Consider the following 11248-nt stretch of genomic DNA (forward strand, 5'->3'; position numbering starts at 1 on the left):
CTAATTGTTTTGTTACATAACTTCTCAGAACATATTTATTTGGTCACTTTCATGTTATCTTATGGGGGAAATAACTCAGAATTATCTTTATTGAAAGTATTAGGTTATACTATCTTTAAGTACAAGAAGACTGGAATTTTGTAAATCCTGATTTTTTGAAAGTTGTGTAAAAGCAAAAACAGTCTTTTGCTTTATCATGATTGGCCCTCAAAATATCATTGCATTTATTCATCAGAGGTATACTTAAATGGGTCTGTCTGAAAAGCACATTTCTACAATAGATTAATCCCCATGGCATTTCAAATCTTTGGGTGAGCTGCTTCAGGTTAGAAATTAAAACATCCCATTATCTATCTACCAAATGGAATTCAGTGCTTCAGGCATTGAAGCTTGTCTAAGTCTTACAAAGAGGATCTGTTTTGTAAATGTCTTTCCTAGTAAAGTATGAAAGGGTGAGTTTAAATGTTAAAATAAAAGAAAGAAAGTCATATGGAGAATAAAAAAAAAAACAAATTTAAGAACATGACAGATGACATCATTCTTCACAAAGAAATTTACTTGAGTTATGAAAGATCAAGGAAGGTTATAATTTTTTTGGATATGCTACTTTATACATTTCTTGTTTAGAACTAAGACATTTCTGTACAATTTAAGAATATTGGTCCATGTGTACCATTAGACTGCAATGTAAAGAGTTTTGATTTTGCAGAGTTTAATTTCTTTTCTTAGATGGACACATTATCTTGTTTGCCCTGCAGCCAACTGTAATGATTTCCATGGACTGTGGTAATGAGGGCAGAGCTGATTAACTTCAAGCATTCCTTCAACTCAAATCAATAAGCAAGCTATTTAGCCATATATATTGTCTGTCTGTCTATCTATCTATCTATCTATCTATCTATCTATCTATCTATCAGTCATCTATCTACCTACTTACAGAAACACACACACATACACACACACTGAATATTTATGTTTGTTGTGTATTAGATACATACATGCATTGTGGAAATCTAATATATATTTAGATATACACCTATTTGTGTGTGCATCCAGTATATAGGAATATTATATGTGTGTGTCTCCATATCAAGGATATTCTTATCTTCCCTTCTGCAAAAGGAGAAAAAAATCAGTGAAGCAGCCAATATGTCAATTACCAGTTGGCCAGAAGATCAGGTCACTTGCATGTCCTCTCTCAGCACAAGAGGGTATTTGCATACTTGGCTGCATTCTTGTTTTGAAGGACAGCTGTGCTGGTGATTATGATCACTTTGGGTTTCAAAGGCATGGTTTCGAACAACTTCAGTTTAGAAACAAGAGTTAAACAAGAATTTAAAAACTCTTTGAAGGAAATATAATTCAAATATATAAAGCTTAATTATATTTTATTTTACCCAAATAAAATACTTCCTTTTTTGCCTAGTCCTCAATTGCTATTATTGTTCATTTTCCTTGTTTTATAAATAGAAGCATTATGTCTGATAGCCCCCACTGTTCTGCAAAGGCTATTTCTTGAAGAGTCACTTGGCGGTTCATTCTTATCCAGATGTTTCTTTTGGACTCTGCCAAAAAATAAGGAAACTTTTACAAAGTAGTTTGTCTCAGCATTTGCTTCTATGCCTCTACTGATAATTGAACAGTTATTAAATATATGCATATGGAATTCCAAACTTCTGTATTGTGACTATCACTGTGTGCTTTGTCATTTTCTTGGTGCTAGGGGAACAACAAAGATATAAAACAAATATGACTTATTCTAACAAAGTCTACATTTAAGATATTGAATTTAAGATATGTCAGAAGTGCACGTTTACTTTGTTAGTTGCTTATAGGTATCAGCAAACATTTCTTTTTTAAAATTTATAAAGAACAAAGATTTATTTAACTCATTATTTGGGAGAGTGTGAAATTCAATATCAATTTGCTGGCATCTGGTAAAGGGCTTCTTGCTGTCTGTAAGAATGTTTATACTTCAGCATGTGAGACAGAGAAATGTCTTTTAAAACATTCATTGCACTTGAAGATTGTTATAGCTCAGATAGAAGGTGATGCCCAAATGCTCATGTGTGTGAAAATGCAAGAAATTTCAGAGGTGAAATGATTGAGTTATGAAAGTCTTAATCTAATCAGTGAATAGGTCCCTTGATAGGGATTAACAGGGTGGTAACTCTAGGCAGGTAGGGTGAGGGTAGAGGAGGTGGGTCACTGGGGGTAGGCCTTTGGGATTTGTATTTTCTCATGGTGAGGAGAGCTGTCTCTCTGCTTTGTGATCATCATGTCCTGAAATACTTTCCTCCACTACACCCTTCTGTCATGATGTTCTGCCTCACCTCTGGCCCTGAGGAATGGAGTCATACTCCTATGGAATGAGACTTCCAAAACTCTGAGCAGAAGTAAACTTTCCTCCTGTAAAACTGTTCTTGTCAGGTCTTTAGGTTACAACAGTGAAAAAGTTGACTAGAACAGATACTTATTTATATAATTGTGTTTCAAGTTCATGAGTACCTTATAACTAAGGGCTCTATCTCACACATAATTTTAATTCTTAATCAGATATATAAAATTGAATTGAGTGTAAGTATTTAAAAACAAACTTTATGAATGACAAAAATCTTTGAATTATATAAGAGGAGGTTTAATTTCTTGCAAGCGACATGCATATATTTTATGAAATATTTCTCTACTCTTTTATCTAACCATTTAAATCTCTTTTTAAGTATATTTCAATTATTTAAGTTAAATTGTCAACCAAAGAACTAAAGGACCATCCTTCATTGTTTCTTTCATGCAAATATCCAATCCACTATTAGATTTTAAAGAGCCAGCAAAATATAGATCAAATCTATTCATTTCTGTTCTCTTCCACTGTTGCTATCAAATCAATACCATTATTATCTATTCCTGGACCTCTTCAATCTTCTCCTAATAGATCATCATATTTTTCCTTTTGCTTATTCACTCTCTGCACATAAGAACCAGGACGATTTTTTTAAAAAATGTTAATCAAAGAACGCCACTGCTTACACTAGAACTTTGAATGGTTCCTGGACTCTCATGAAATTTAAACACCTTATCCTGACAAAACCCTCATCACAGAATCCTGCTACAGCCCTAATCTCATCTTTATTATCCTCATTCTTAACTTGAAGCCACTGACTCATTATGTTCTTTTTCAACCTGGAAGTAGTGTGTGGTCCTGTGGTAGTTGTTTTGTGTCACATACCCACCTCTTTTTAAATTTAGCCACAGTTACTGCCATCAGACAAGGTTGGCACATTGGACTTTGTGGCACATGCTAAATATTTTTATTGTGATGCTGATGGAAAAGCCATGTGTTGATTCACTAGATGCTTACTATGTGTTTGTATGTATGTTTCTAGTAGTTACTTCTTCATACTTAAGTCTGCAGTATGTTGACATGATACTGCATGTATCTGTGTGTTGACAGATACACATTTATGTAGCCTAACTACAAAGTCATTGTGTACATAGATAGTATTAACACTTTCCAACAAAATATCTAGTTTTCATTAAGGGGAAGGACCAAGCCTAAACATGTGTATTAAAAATTATCACTGACATTAAAAGTAGGTTCAAAAGCTGCAGTACAGCAATTATTACAACCATATTGAGCCATGGCATAATAAATAGATTTTTATTTTCAAATCAGCTAATGTGCCTGACCCAGTGAGCAGTCATGCTACCCTTGCCAGTCAGAAAATAAAGATTTGCTATAACTAAACTCCCAATAATCTATTCTTTTTTTTAGGATGTTATTTAAGTAAGTTTAAAAATCAGAATTTGGGCTGGGGATGTGGCTCAAGCGTTAATGTGCTTGCCTGGCATGCACGGGGTGCTGGGTTGGATACTCAGCACCACATAAAAATAAAATAAAGATGTTGTGTCCACCGAAAACTGAAAAATAAATACTAAAAAATTCTCTCTCTCTCTCTCTCTCTCTCTCTCTCTTAAAAAAATAAAAATAGGATTTATGTTTCATCAAGCTTCTCATCTATAGGTAATTTCCTCCATTATAAGGTATATCAGTATCAGTAAAAAGAAACTAAATAGCCATGTAGAAAAAATATTTTAACATTGTGTTTAGTCAAATTTGGTTTGAATGTTGTTTTAAAGGAATGAATCAGAAGGGATAAGATTTTTTTCCTCATTAAAAATGCAAGTAAATCATGGTAGGAAATAATTGAAGGAAGATAAAAAATAATAAAGTATTTACTTTATAGGGATGAAAAAGTAAATTATTATTGAAAGATTAAATTATTAATGGCTTTTAAAGTCTTGATTCAGGGAGTGAATGCAGAGGAGCAGTGTGGCATAGAGGACCAGTGACTGGCTGGTTTCATTCTCAGGAAAGAGCAAAACAAGCCATTACCCCTGTGAGACTGGTGGTTTCCCCTTGATATCCAGCTCCAATATTTGCCTATTTATGCTAAAGAGGATGATTCCTTTCAAGGCAAAGGATAATACTCTTGTAAGACTCTGCCAGGATCACAGAGTTGTACCTTGCATTATGGCTTTTTATAATGAACCTTTCTGGAGTCCTCATCATGACACTGATGCTAAGATGGGAATTTTTACTCTTTTACAATTGAGAAATAATGCTGAAAATATGACAATATGTGAAGTTCGTGGGGATCCTTTAAAATAGTGCAGGTGACACAGAGGTCACTGATATTTGAATTTTCTTAGGCAGCAGACATATCGACCTCTGAGTTAAGGACAAGGAAGTCCAGAACACTGTGATGATGGAGCATATTCCAGAGGCTTGTTCTGTAGGCATTTATCAAGGAACACAGGCATATTGATTAGCATGGTCAATTTTCTGCCTAACATTCTTTTGAAGAACAGTGACTATTTGAGCTTTACAGAATGTGTCTGAAGCCTCGAGAAATAGGCTTTGGTTAGGACTGGAGCCAAACAGATTCTCTGATCCACAATTACACAAAGTTGTCCTGTGGAGCTGGGGCCAGAGAGCAAATGAGCCAAAAGGAGTGTGGTCTCAGTTGGAGACCAGTGGCTTCCGCCTAGTTGAGACTATGTTCATTTTCTGGTCTGTATTCTACTTATTGGCCCTGAAAATTTCTGAGTTTCAAGGTCTCCTCTTGGAAAGACGTTTAATAATAGTATTCTCTTTCACAGCATTTTGGGATGATTAAAAGAGTTTATATAAAACATTGAAAAAAGGCTGGCATAGTGTAAGCTGTCAATCAAAAAAGGATATTCCAATTTTATATTCTTTTGTTTTGAAAAATAAGATCAATGTAAAATAGATAACCACCATGGAGCATCAACTCTATGAGACAAACTTTTCAGAAGAATTAGAGAAATATTATATCAAAACCAGCACTGTTCTTACTGTCGGATGGCTTCTGTCTTAATGAATCCTACTTCTAAACTTGAGCATGATCTTAGCTTATAACATGGCCTCTTCTGGTTTCAATCTCCTCCTTTGTGAAATGACAATTATCATATATGTCTCTATTTCCTAAAGAATCATTAGGGTAAAAGAGCCTTTTAAACTGTAAAGTTGTAATTATTAAATATAAATGAGTAAATGCAATATCATTTTATCAATTATTATGAAGTAGAAAAATGAAATTGTCCTACATGTCTCCCCCTGAAGAGTGAGCAAGAAAGTTACTAGATTGATAAAGACTAATTGCCTAAGATGTGTTATTGAATAAAATATTTAAATCATGCTACAAAAATCACCTTTATCTTATATATGTATTATAAGTCTAAATATTTCATCTACATGAACTACATGCTGCTTTATAATTTTATTTTGACTTAAACTTTACTGATTTTCTGATCATTTCTTCAGACTTTAAAGTTTCTTTCTTTTTTTTTTTTGAGGGGGGTACCAGAGATTGAACTTGGGGGCACTCAACCATTGTGCCCCATCCCCATTTCTATTTTTGGCATTTTATTTAGAGGCAGGGTCTTACTGAGTTGCCTAGCCCCTTGTTTATTCTGAGGCTGGCTTTGAACTCCCAATCCTCCTGCCTTAACCTCCAAGCCACTGGGATTCCAGGATTGCACTTCTATGCCCAATTAGACTTTAAAGTTTCTATTGTCAATGTAAGATGAAAAAAAAAATCAACTACTTAAAGGGGGAAAAAAGGCAGGATAAATAATGTTCTTTTGTATTTATTATCCAGTTGACATCTTGAAAATTTGAGTATTTGTGAAATGTTAGTGGTAGTGCTTAGAATAAAAAAAAAGTTCTCTTCATTCAGGTTTTACTTAATTCTTTTACTGGATTCTATAAGAAATAGGAATAGAAGAGGGAGAAAATGTTCAGATAATTGTAGGATAAAGAAAACTCTCTAAGTAGGGCCTCTGAATTGGCATCTTCCCTTTTCATAGAAAATGCCAAAATTTCCAGGCAAAAGAGAATGTTAATATATTCATCTGAAAGAAAACGTTATTTGGAATTTTCTAAAGTAACTTCAATGTAGCTGTTAACACCAGATATTAATTCTGATAAGAGGGGAAAAGACCAAAAATTTCTAAAATCTCAATTGATAATTAAGTAGAGGCCTGATAGCTTGCAATTCAGCTTCATAGTATGTTCTTGAAAATTTGAGAAATATTTTCACATGGATGAATTACAAAAATAGATTAAGAGAAAAACTTAAGAGAAATAATGGAGAATCAACAATAAATTTTTCTTAAAAAAATGAAGTTGGCTTTCTGATCTTCTATGACCCATCTGGTGATCCCCAGAGTTTATTAACCTGCTATGATGTAAATATATTTTATTTGATCAAATTTTCCTTTTTCATTTTAAGTAATTTTTTTTGCTTTCTACATTCAATCTACCTTAAAATCAAACCAGCTTTAATGGAGGCCTCTGCATTGATACCTCTTGCCATCCATTCCTTACTTGTCCTCCTGGCTACGGCAAAAATCTTTGAGTGCTGAACTTATGGAATCCCTGCTCCCTCATCTGCCTTTTAACTCCTTTAATAATGTTATTAAAGTTATTTTAAAATCTGGTTCTAAGAAGTCTAATATTTTGGTCTCCTAAGAGTAATGTTACTAAATAAAATTTAGAATGTCTTGTTTCTCTTTCAGAAGATTTGTCACTGATATAAAGAAATGCCTTTGATTGATGGGTGTTGATTTTATATCCTGCTACTTTGTTGATTCATTTATTAGTTCTAGAAGTTTTCTGGTAGAATTTTTGGGTCTTCTGGGTATAGAATCATCTTGTTGGCAAATAGTGCTAATTTGAGTTCTTCTTTTCCTAACTGTATCCCTTTAATTTCTTTCACCTGTCTAATTGCAATGGCTGGTGTTTCAAGAACTATGTTAAATAGAAATGGTGAAAAAGGGCATCCCGGTCTTGTTCCAGGTTTTAGAGGAAATGTTTTCAATTTTTCTCCATTTAGAATGATGTGGGCCTGGGGTTTAGCATAGATAGCTTTTACAATGTTGAGATATGTTCCTATCATTCCAAGTTTTTCTAGTGTTTTAAACATGAAGGGGTGCTATATTTTTTTGATTGCTTTTTCTGCATAGGCCCAAATCTCTATCATGTCAGATTAGGCCTTGACTTACTTAATGTGACTCCTATATAATGCAATAGTTAAAATCAAGAATCAATAAATTGGATGGATTCAAACTAAAAAGCTTCTTCTCAGAAAAAGAAACAATCAGTGAGGGAAATACAGAGCCTATATTTTGGGAGTAAATTTTTACCACTCGCACATCAGATAAAGCACTAGTCTCTAGGGTATATAAAGAACTCAAAAATCTTAATGGCAAAAAACCCCAAATAACCCAATCAATAAATGGGCCAAAGAAATGAATAGACACCTCTCAGAAGATGATATATAATCAATCAACAAATATATGAAAAAATGTCTTGTAATTAGAGAATGTCTAGTAATTAGAGAAATGAAAATCAAAACTCCTCTAAGATCTCATCTCACTCTAATCAGAATGGCAGCTAATTTTTTATTTTTATTTATTTTTTTTAACTTTTAATTTTTTGTATCCATGGACACAATATCTTTGTTTATTTACTTTTATGTGGTGCTGAGGATAGAACCTAGTGCCTCACATGTGCAAGGCAAGAACTCTGCCACTGAGCCACAACCCCAGCCCCATAATGGCAGCTATCAAAAATACAAACAACATTAAGTGTTGGCAAGGATGTGAGGAAAAAGGCACACTCATACTTTGATGGTGGGACTGCAAATTGATGCAACCACTATGGAAAGCAGAATGGAGATTCCTTAAAAAATTGGGAATGGAACAACCATTTGACCCAGCTATCCCACTCCTTGGTCTATATCCAAAGGACTTAAAAACAGAATACTACAGAGATACAGCCACATCAATGTTTATAACAAACACAATTCACAATAGCTAAACTGTGGAACCAACCTAGATGACCTTCTGTAGATGAATTGATAAAGAAAGTGTGGTATATATACACAACATAATACTATTTAGCATTAAAAGAGAATAAAATTATGGCATTTGCAGGTAAATGGATGAAGTAGGGCAATATAATGCTAAGTTAAATTAGCCAATCCCCCCAAAAAAACAAAAGCCAAATCTTTTCTCTGATATAAGGATGCTGATTCATAATGGGGTTAGTGGGGGAGCATGGGTGGATTAGATGAATTCTAGATAGAGCAAAGGAGAGGGAGGGGAAGGAAATGGGAATAGGGGTAAGAAAGATGGTGGAAATAAATGGACATCATTATCCTTAGTACATGTATGAAGACACAAATAGTGTGACTCTACTTTTTGTACAACCAGAGATATGAAAAATTGTGCTCTATATGTATAATATGAATTGTAATGCATCCTGCTGTCATATATAACAAAGTAGAATAAAAAAGAAAATAATTCAGAATGCCTTGGTGAATTTGAATTTCAGATTAACATAAAGTGAAATTTTAGATCAATGATAATTTTTTTTAGGATAAGTATGTCCTCAAAATTGCATAAAATAGTCAATGTTTCTCTGATATCCATATTTAATAGGATGTCTTCTGTTTTTGGTATATATGACACAATAACACATGATGTTATATTTATATACACTGATCCTTTAGGTTTGTATTTTGTTGAGCTCTTCCTTGGGAATATGATGCTTTTTACAAATGCTCTTCTTTTACATTGTTTGATGGAAATTATATTAGTAAAATAGTGGGAATACTAACTCCATATTTGAAGTTGTTTTCACTCAAAACTTATTTGCTACTCTTGGGCACTTTGAGACACTAGCAATGAAGGGTCATCTTTGTCAAATATCAGAATTGTGTAGATTTAAAGTTGAATCTCAGTTGTTGTGAATTCTGTCTACTTATTGGTTATACTTATCTTAAATAAAATCAAATGGTTTTATCAGATTACAATTTCTGAACTCTGATTTCCAGCCCTTAACAGCAAAATTGATAAACATATATTATAATATAAACATATATGATAATATAATTATATATAAATATTTATATCATATAAATGATATAATATAAATATCTATTTTGTGTGTATACATATATTGCCATTATATACATATATAGATGTAAATATATATGATATATATTTTTAATAGGGTGTCTTCTATTTTTGGTATATATGACACAGTAACATATGCATTTATATTTATATCTGTTTATTCTACTGATACTTTAGGTTTGTATTTTGTTGAGTTTTTCCTGGGGTATATGATGCCTTTTTACAAATGTTCTTTTTACATTGTTTACACACACACACACACACATATGTATGTGTATATACATATATGTGTGTGTGTGTATATATATATATATATATATATATATATATATATATATATATTAGCTTTGTTCCTGCTTCATCCTGAGTCAGAAAATATTTAGCAGAAGTCCTAATTTGTCCTGGTCCTTCCTCCTCCTATAGATCCTGGCCTGGCTATTCTTCATAATCTTATTTCTTTTATGCTTTAAAGTATATGTTTCTGTCTATAATTTTTAATTATTCCTAGCAGGAAGTTTGATCTAAATCACAGTCTAATTCTACTGAATATTGTTAATGATAAGAGGTAAATTTTTCAATAATGTAAAAGAGAATTAAACAAATGTGGTGTTTCTTACTTGGCTACACTATATTTGATTCAATGTTTTGTCTTAATCATGAATAATAATAATGAACGTCATAAAAATCCTGGCCAAATATCGATTTTAAACTTCACAGGCACACTTTACAAACAATTTCAAAAGGTTTTGTTTTTAAAATCCCTTCAAACATCATACTAAATATTTTAAAGTGTCTATAGAAAGACAATAAAGTTGTCCGTCTTTCAGTTGTTTTACTAACCCATTTTGTCCATCATCTGAGGTGTGGAATATCTATAAAAACTTAAATTGAACAACAAATATATCACATACGATAACTTTGAAATAATGTTTTTAAAATTCAATTCTTTTGAGAAAAGTAGTAGGTAAATGATTAGAAAAATATATTGAATAAATATATGCTTATATATGGAAATATACATATAAATATAAATGTTAGTTATTATTTCCAACATATTTTAATGTACTTGAGTTAATTGTGTTGAAATATTTGTAGAATTGAAAACTTGAGACTTTTCAAGTTAATGAAATATTTGTAAGGAAACCTGAGTGGGTCAACTTTCTTTGTTACACTAGTAATTGATTGCATTTACTTTACAAAATGTCATTTTATATTTTCTAATGAATTACCATTTTAATTTTTTTCTCATTTTAAAATTAATTTTTTTTTGTTCTACTGGGAATGGAGCCGAGGGCCACATTCATGCTAGACAAGTGCTCTACCCCTGAGCTACATCCTCAGTCCTCATTTCTACTTCTGTAAGTATGTAGTGAACATAGGTTTTCGTTTTCTGTATCATCTTGTTTTTAGCTCCGGCAAAGTTCTTCTTTTTTAATAATTCTGTGAAATTTTAGGAGTATTGACAGGGCTAGAGCAACTTTTTCAAATCTTCACTTAAATATAGCAAATATATTAGAACACTCTTTTTTGGGGGGGGAGCTGGGGATTTATTGTACATAAGCAATTACCACTGGTCTGCATCCACAGTCCTTATTTAATTTTTTTATTTTGAGACAGTGTCTCACTAAGTTTCTTACAGCCTCACAAGTTTTCTAAAGCTAACCTTGAAATTGTGATTCTCCTGCCTCAGTCTCTTGAGCCAGTGGGATTACCTTAGTGTGCCTTGGGGTGAGGCCATATTGGA

This window comes from Urocitellus parryii, chromosome 3, assembly GCF_045843805.1.
Source record: "Urocitellus parryii isolate mUroPar1 chromosome 3, mUroPar1.hap1, whole genome shotgun sequence".
Classification (NCBI taxonomy): Eukaryota; Metazoa; Chordata; class Mammalia; order Rodentia; family Sciuridae; genus Urocitellus; species Urocitellus parryii.